Raw genomic sequence first — 6409 nt, 5'->3', positions numbered from 1 at the left:
GCGCTCACACTTGTGAGTGCGAACCGTCGCGAGAGTCTCAGGCTGGTGAACCGACAAACTGATGGTATTGAAATGAAGGAGCACAAAACACCCAATTTTTACTTAAAATGGGGTCAGAAGGACACAGCAGAGACCCTGAAATATAAAACAGCCCCTGAAGTGTCACACACAAACACACACACACACACACCCTCATGGGACTGCACAGCTGTGCATTTCAGTATAATGGCAAAAAAAGGCACAGCGAGTCTCTTAGGGAAGCGTGCAGTACATCATGAGTGTATCGCAGGGCATGGTAATTCGAAGCCTCATTGCTGCGCAGTTGCGACGGGGTGGGGGGTCAAAGCGGTGCCATATAGATGGGGCCCTGGTGAACTTCTAAGATGGTCTTGCATTCTAAAATCAGTATTTATACCCTTTTGTGTAGAAATTACCTCATAGCTAATATTATCTACTGTCCCATAAATTAGGACTCCTAGTGTTAATTTTCTCATTGTCACTAAACATTCCTGAAAAATTACAACATAGAAAAAAGGCTGACATGTACACCTTTCCGGCTAATTTTGAATCATACCCTTGAGAAGATAAGTACATTTGCTAATTAAACTTAAAGTCTATAAATTTTTCTAGACATCTGTATATCAAGATTTTTGATGTGTATTACCTTACACAATATTTTTTGCTCATTAATTGATAAACAAAAACTGTCAGTACATTTTTGACCCGGAATAATGCAGTCTCACACCTGCTCATTACTCAATTCCCTGCGCAACCCAAGTGATAGGGCTTTAACTCAGCATTTTCTCTTTGGATACCATCCAGGTCATCTTGACAATTATATTTTATGCCAGTTATTTTTTATGCCAGTTCATTGTGTACCTGCCTGTGTCTTTATGTATCTTCCCTTTAATGGAATTATTATTTTTTACTTACTTGCATTTTAAAATTCATATGCAATTATTATTAAATATATTGCTTTAAAAGATGTGGGTTAGCCATTTTTCATTAGTCTTCCCATCCTGTCATGACCCCCGACAAGGGCCCATGCGTGTGTGGGCTCTGAGGACCAGCATGGCAGGGCTGGGACGGAGACCAATGGTAGGCACAGGAGCTAAAGGTGGGGGCCTCATGCTTTACAAAACCCACAGGGCAAATTGCCTCTGTTGCCCAGCCCTCTGAGCAGCCCTGAAAAGAATACATGCTTTCAAATTGCTGGAAGAGCAACCATTGCAGAACAAATCGCAGCACACAGAAGAGGGAACAGCATCTCCAAGAGTATGCCATGGTTGCCTGGGGGGTGGGGATTAAGAAGCAATGCTTTGTATAATAATTGGGGTCCTATGAAGGTGTCCTGTTTTCATCTACAACCCATTGGCCACCCTATCTCTATGCTCATATCCCATAAGGCATGTTCGAAGGAGGTGCCCCTACACAGGTGTTTTGTGCTGTGGAGGTTTTGTGCTCCGCTCCTTCGATAGCTCCTGATTGAAACCCGGAGCGGATTCACCACCCCACTGACATTGGAGCCACCAGCCGCCACTGGTTTTGTGCGCAAATCTCTTTCCGAGTGAAGATTGCTGGATGCTGCAGGGGGGGATTCAATCCCCCCTGCCTCACGCCTCCAAACAGCGATGCAGCTAGGCCTGAACCCTGGGGCTGACATCTAGGGCTGTACACACACAGACACCCCGCCCAAATGACTGCCCAGAGAATAGCAAAAGGGCTCGGCATTAGCACCTGGTATGCACATGCTGGCGCCCACTGGGCCTGGTACTGGTTACCTCAGCATCCTTCCTTCTTTGGAGTCGGAGGCAGCTGACCTGGCGTTATGGTGGCCAGGTGCATCACCAAAAGAGAGGAGGAAAGAAGACACAGCCTTGCATGAAATGTGCACATACTAATTTATCTGTCTCGGCGCAAATTTAGAAAGGGTTACTAGAATTTAAATAGAAATCCAGTGCTTCTTACCATCGTGGGAAGACTGGGACCAGGTGAGCGGTGTGCCTGTTGCTCAGCCTGCTGTCCAGGTGCTGTGATGGGCAACTTCAAAGCCCGGCTCTCCCTTCCGATGGTTCTTGATCTTTAAACCTGACTTGGACTGGGAAGCCTTCGAAGAGAGGACACCTTCAAGCAGAGAACTGTCCTCTGTAAAGTAGGGCACATGGCTGCCGTACCTGGCATGTGGGTCAGGTGACCTACTGGTTACAGATGCTCATTTTATTATATTTTGTTTCAAAATATATTACCCTTTTCCACAACAACAAAATGGTGCCTATTCCCAACTCAATGTGTTTCGCATCAGGGCTGCAGAAGCAAACTCCATTAATGCCCGATGCTGCTGTGGTTCAGGTGAATTTCAAATGCAAAACTGCACATGCACAGAGTATTCCTTTTCTTTTTTTAACCTGGGTCAGCAAAGAGGTTTGTTCTAACATATCAGGAATGCAGAAGCAGCTGTTAAGCATGAAAGCTGGGTGGGGGAAATAGGGTCATGAAGGAATACGCATTTCCAGCTAAAGCTCCCTGCTTCCTTGAGACTGTTAAGCCCAAGGTCTAAAATTACCTGCTTGTTATTTGGTGGTGGCAGCTGTATTTGCAAATAAAGAATGGTGGAGGGGGAACTGCCAAGCATCTGTTCAATGAACTTCTGTTCAGTGTACATCAGTGTACCTGATGATGGACCTTGGAGCAACCCCAGCTGCCAAATCAGGACACAAGCACCCATTTGCCCGTGTGGAGCTTCATCCCGCAAGGGTTATATGTATCTGAATGCCTGCTCTCTGATGCATGCGCCCTTCCCTGAGCCAGGGCACATGGCTGGATGGGGACCAGAAAGTGAAGGTGCCAGCTGAGCCCTGTCGCCAAACTTCCGAAGTGTGAGTGGTTCCATTTTGTTCTTTTACAGCGCTCCAATTTCACAGTGGCCGTTTCCTTTCCCTGCGCCTCTTTCCTCAGCTTCTTTTTGCCCAGGACTTATAACCCCAGGCTGGGCTCGTAAAGCATCATTTCCCACAGTTATCCACTACTTAACACATAGGTGAGAGGACCCACCCTTCTCCTCACTTTTATTATGCAGCAAGGTTATTGAGCTGTTGTTGTTCCTTCAAGGGGATTTTCCCCCCCATTTCCTTTCACGCTTACAGCAGGAAACCCAAGCCCCATCGAGGCCTGAACAGAGCCCAAAATATGTTTTATAAAAAAAAAGAGGCCCATTACACGGATTTATGACCTTGCAAAGCATCCCCTTGTAAAGCCATCTGGAGATTTAAAAACGTTTTTCTCCTCAAAAGAGCATCCCACCTAGACAGCAGAGGCTGCCCAATGCAAAGTGGTGGAAATAGGTACCAATCTCCTCGCAGCACCAAGAAAAAAAGGAGAAGTTTTATTTTCCCCCAGTAAAGACATCATGTCCTTTTCAATAATGCCTCAGGTGGGGGTTGTGCTACTTATTTTCCTAATTAACCAGGTGTGTGAAATTCTCCTCCACTGACTTCCATCTCCTGTTCATTTCATGTCATTTCCTCCCTTCTTCCCATTTTTCAGGCTAAATCTTGAGTTTGGAATGGAGGGGTACTTAAAGACATTTTAGGTCCCATCTATCCACATGCAAGTAGCGCTCGTTGGAGGCGTGGGTCGGCAGTGGCAGAGATGGACAACATTTACTGGGAATGTCTTAGGATTAAGATATACTGGACTTGTCATCTTAGCTCAGGGGAGCATTCATTGAGCCCCCCCCCCCCGCTTATCCTCACTAACCCTGTGAGGTAGACCAGATTGGAAAGATGGTGACTTGACCAAGATCACCCAGCCAGCTACCCAGCTGAGCCAAGAGTTGCTTGCTCCTGCCCTTCCCCCTGAAACACACAGACTCTCCATTGAATTAAGGGGAAGTGGTTTGCTTTTAGAGAAGCTTCTGGAAGCTGTTGTGTGCCAGTTGAACAAATAAGCAGCAGCATGCAAGGACGTGCATTCACCTTCCGGTCATGCCACGTGGAGTCCGCCACCTACAGTGAGCACTTGTTTCTTCCCTCCCTGCCAGGAAACTCCAGGGATTTTGCCCAGGGATTCAAGAGCTGAAAGGGAGCATACTCTGGGTCAGGCCTGGTGTCGAAGGTAGGCATGGTTGGGCACCTACCAAGGCCCCACACCCCAGCAGGGGCCCACTGACAACAGTCCCCTAGGGTTGTTCTTCTTCACCACTGCAACCCGCTTATTCACGTGCCTCTTGCTCTGGCTCAGACAACGGTGGCGGTGAGGAGGAGCGGTAGATGCGCCTTGTAACTCTGCCCGTCACACAAGCGTTAGCAAGGTGGGAAAGAGGATGAGCGAGAGCAGCTGATGACGATGGCGGTGAGAAGGCGGACTCACCGAGGGAGGGGGGCCAGCGAGGGGGTCTTGCCCAAGGGCCCTCAGAAAGCTGGAACCGGCACTGCTCTGGACCCATCCACCGGCCAAAGGACCAAGGGCTGTGACGGGCAAAGTTTTTTGTGTTAAAGGGGGTGGGGGTTGCATCATTAAAGCCTGTTGAAAGCTGCCTTGGGAATCATTCAATTGGAAGGCGAGGCACACATCTCCAAAAGAAAGAAACCTGCAATTCCAGCAGCCTAGACTATGGGGGATTTTGAGCTTTTTATTTTCCCACGCCAACGTGCCTAAGGAACCGCTGTGTGTTGCAGAGGATTCTGGGAAAGCCCAGGAACAAAGGGCACCTCGAAGGTACACAAAGGACATTGTGCTCAGGCCCGATGCATTCCGAGTTGTGAGACTCTCTAAGAACGTAAGGAGAGCCATGCTGGATCAGACCAAAGGCCTATCTAGTCCAGCATTCTGTCCCCACAGCAGCCAACCAAATGTATCCATTTATCTACTGCATTCTTATCCTGCTTTTCAGACAATGGTCATCTCTCAAAGCTCACATCCATAAAAATGAGAGAGGCCCAGCCATCAGGCTCACAAACTAAAAAGACAAGAGACAGAGGGGAAGTGGAGAGGAGAGAGACCAGTTTTTCCAGGCCAGAACAAGGCGGGGAGCGTTCTGCCGGCACTTGCATGCACTTCGGGCCAGGCTGATCTTCTCTTGCTGGTGTTCTTGCTTGAACTCTTGCTCTTGTTCCTTTGGCCGACGGATGGGGCCCGAGCGTTCTTTCCCCTTCCTACGGCGGTCCCAGGCAGCTGCTACAGGCTGTTGGACCAAGTGTTCCTTCGGCAGGGGAAGCGAGCTCCCCGAAACTGCTCCTCCTCCGGCAGATGGACCAGGTTGGTCTCCCCCTTGGCGAGGTGTTCTTCCTAAGAAGCGGAGGGTGCAGCCCCCCAGTGGCCTCAGTCCCCCAGCCGACAGCAAATGCCCCAGGGTGCTTCCCTTCTCCTCTCCAGAGGCTTCTAGGAAGCCCACAAGCAGGACACAGTTACTCTCCCGCTTGTGTTCCCCGCATGTTATCGGGACACACTCCGTTCATGGAGGGCGCCCAACAGACCTCTTGGGCCTGCTGCCCCATAGTGACCGAGGCTGTGCCCGGGAACAATCCACTGCACCGCTGCGCATCGCAAGGGGAGAGGCGCGCAGGCAGGCGATGTTGTTTTCCATGGAAGCCGGTGTAGATCTTATCGCAGAGGAATACCTGAAAAGCTTTCCAGGAAAGCCAAGGTGCCTTGGACGCATGCCTCCCCCTCGGGGGTGCAGCTGCTCCTCTTCCTTTCCAGGCTGTGGACAGGACACAGCGGCAAAGACTGCTTACCTCTGCCAACACCAACAGTGTACAGGTGCGTGCACAAGCAGCAGTCTCTCCAGGTGCCTCTGCCTAAAGCAGGGGCGTTGAACCTCTTTCAGCCTGGGGGGGCAGGGGCCAACTCAATTCCAGAGATGCTCCGGAGGGGGGGAGGTGGATGCATTCTGGTGGTGGGCAGGGCCGAAGGCAAATGGAGGCAGGGCCAAAATACCAGTCTGTTTTAGCGTAAAGCTCTTCCTGCCTGTAACCAAGCCCCGGGAGAGGCGTTTTGACCCTTCAGAACTGGGAGCAGGGGGTGGGGGACGTGCAAAAACAGGACACCACCAAACTATCGGTAGTTGGGGGAAAGGGGCATGGTTCTTTGGGGAACCCTGGAGGGCTGGATTTGGCCCACAGATCCAATATTCAACCCCCCTGGCCTACAGGGAGAAGAAAAGCTCCGAGCTGCCACCGCTCATCCGTCCAGGCAAGCGGCAACGGTACAAAGGAGCTGCCGTCGCGTGCCCCCTTGCTCTCTAGGCAGCGGTGCGGCAGCCGCTTCTGCTCTTCTTCCACCTGCTTACAATCGGCAGCACCCGGTACCAGCTGCAGCCACCTCTCTCCTCCACGCTCTCCCTTTAGCACAAAATAATGGCAAAGCAGCAACACATCACGCTCCTGTAGAGACATGCCCCTTCCATCCA

The sequence above is a fragment of the Heloderma suspectum genome, chromosome 5, assembly GCF_057233095.1.
Source record: "Heloderma suspectum isolate Gila_16-S chromosome 5, 16-S_ref, whole genome shotgun sequence".
Lineage (NCBI taxonomy): Eukaryota > Metazoa > Chordata > Lepidosauria > Squamata > Helodermatidae > Heloderma > Heloderma suspectum.
Note: the sequence above shows the minus strand (reverse complement) of the source record.